The sequence below is a fragment of the Girardinichthys multiradiatus genome, chromosome 6 (genome assembly GCF_021462225.1).
Source record: "Girardinichthys multiradiatus isolate DD_20200921_A chromosome 6, DD_fGirMul_XY1, whole genome shotgun sequence".
NCBI lineage: Eukaryota > Metazoa > Chordata > Actinopteri > Cyprinodontiformes > Goodeidae > Girardinichthys > Girardinichthys multiradiatus.
The window spans coordinates 8346892-8349153 of NC_061799.1; the positions used below are offsets into that span (position 1 = coordinate 8346892).

Consider the following 2262-nt stretch of genomic DNA (forward strand, 5'->3'; position numbering starts at 1 on the left):
GGGTTGTGACTTTGCAGCCAAGGAAAACCAAGAACTAAAGAAGTCTGATAAACCGGAAATACATAAAAAGAAATCATCTCCCTATGATTTCCGGAGAGAACCAGTTCAATAGGTATAGTCTTGTGAGTAATCCTATGCAACCTCCGTCCATCTAAGGCAGAAACTAATCGTGGCGTATCCAGAGGTTCAATCTCAATCTGGGCCTGTTCTACCAACTCGCGATCGATTAAGTTCTGCTCACTGCAGGAATCAACGAGTGCTAATAGATTCCCAGTCTGCTGACTACCAATCAAGGTGGCTGGTAGGGAAAATCTAGGGCCTTCATAATCATTAAACTAGTCCGTTAGCCCCCCCCGAAGAAACTAGCGGACCCTGTCTTTTGGCCGGGTAGGACAGGTTGGACAAGCAGCAATAAGGTGATTGGAAGAGCCACAGTAAAAGCACTGGTTACCCTGTCTATGCCGTTGTCTCTCATCAGGGATCAGGTGAGTGCGGCCTACCTGCATGGGTTCAGGTTCAGGCAGGACTACTTGGGGGAGAGATCTAGCATTGGGTTGTGAGTTTGCAGGAAGCGAAGAACGAGCCACGAAACGCTCAGAACGAGCTCTCCTTCTCTCACGCATACGACTGTCAATCCGTGTAGCTAACAAAATTTGCTCATTAAGGGTCTTAGGCTCATCAATCAAAGCTAATTCATCCTTCAGAGGCTCATCTAAGGACTGAAAAAAAGCTGTTCTAAGGGCACTATCATTCCAGCCAGAGGCAGCTGCAAGAGTACGAAATTCTAAGGCTAATTCAGAGACAGGTCTGTTCCTCTGATTCAAAGCCCATAACTGGCGAGAGACGCTAGTCTGGTCAGTCTCAGAGGAGAAAGTCAGCTTGAACTCAAGGATGAAGTCATCAAAAGAGCAGCCAAACTGATTACAGTTAGAAAAATGAGCCTCAGCCCAACGTAAGGCCCTTCCAGTAAGTAATCCAAGTATATAAGAAATTTTAGCATCATCATGGGGAAAACTATCAGGAGAACGGTTAAAGACGAGAGTACATTGCAACAAAAAACCCTTACAGTGATCAATGTCACCGGAGAATTTCTCCGGAATAGGGGAAGTGACGTCGCGAGAGTGTGAAAGACGTTGAGAAGTAGAAGCTGCTACAGCGCCCTCAGAGGACTCGGAGGTCTGAAGATTTAAAGAATGCTGGAGTAAAGAGACAATATGATCTAGTTGCTGATTATTCTGTTGGATCTGTTCAGAAAGTGAACAGAGAGCTGAATCGTGTGAGTGAATCTGGTGAGAATGTTCAGACAGAGTTCTATTGAGACTTTCTGCTGGGTCTGTCTGACCTGAGTGTTCTGACATTATTTTTGACACTGATCTGACCCACATACAGAAAGAACTCAAGCAGAGATAATCTCAGGGTGAAAAGAAGTTTATTATTTCCTAAAATCCTACAAGGACGTGACAGGAGTCTGGTCTCTCCAACTGTGCGGAGAAAAGAGCAGGTAAGAAACAAAGACGGCAATATATATATATATATATATATATATCATAAATAATGATTATTGCTCTTACTAGAGGGTGAGCGGGATCCGCCAGGGGAGACGGAGTTAAGGAAACTGAAGTAGAGTTCACAGCACTCGTACTTTCCGTGGGGAGCGAGCGGAGGGTGAAACTGAAGTTACGTTGGAGGGTGGACAGGTCTGCGGGAGGAGTATGCTTGTCATAGAGTAGAATAGGTCCAGTGAAAGATTGAAGATTGCTCGGTCCTGGAGGGTACGCAGAATCCAGACTGGTAATCCAAAAGCTCCAAGGGCTAGAGGAAATGATTTGAGGGTTGTCGCACACACAGGTTACAGATACCTAAAGCGAAAACACGTGTCAGAAAAGACAGAAAATAGAACTGATCAAAAACCAGAAAGCTGGCTTGAGCTGGTTGCCACATAGGCTCAACACTCAGGCGACGAGTAGCAGACAGCCACGGCTTAAGTAGCGTACACACCAATCAGAAGATGGAAAACACCTGTCCACGATCCTCCTGTAGCTTCGACACCCTCTGCTGGACGAATAAGGTTAGCAGTAAGCAAAAAACAGACAGGCTCCCAGATCCTGACAAAGGGTATGAGGCTCTATTTTTATTTATTTATTTTATATTTTAAACAATGTTTTCTCTACAGAAAGTGTTTAATACAGACTGCACTAATGGCTCACATGCTCGAGGTAGGAAAAATTCACTGGACATCTGTTTGTTCTTTCATTACCCCTC

General features: G+C 44.8%; 1 long non-coding RNA gene across 1 annotated transcript; it reads right to left on the reverse strand.

The window, feature by feature from the left end:
* Positions 1-1412: 1412 nt before the first annotated feature.
* On the reverse strand, positions 1413-2054 carry LOC124869477. The gene is made up of 3 exons (XR_007038597.1): positions 1999-2054; positions 1572-1859; positions 1413-1481 (listed from the first exon to the last, which is right to left on the reverse strand). It is a non-coding gene; the product is annotated as an uncharacterized LOC124869477 (long non-coding RNA).
* Positions 2055-2262: the final 208 nt, after the last annotated feature.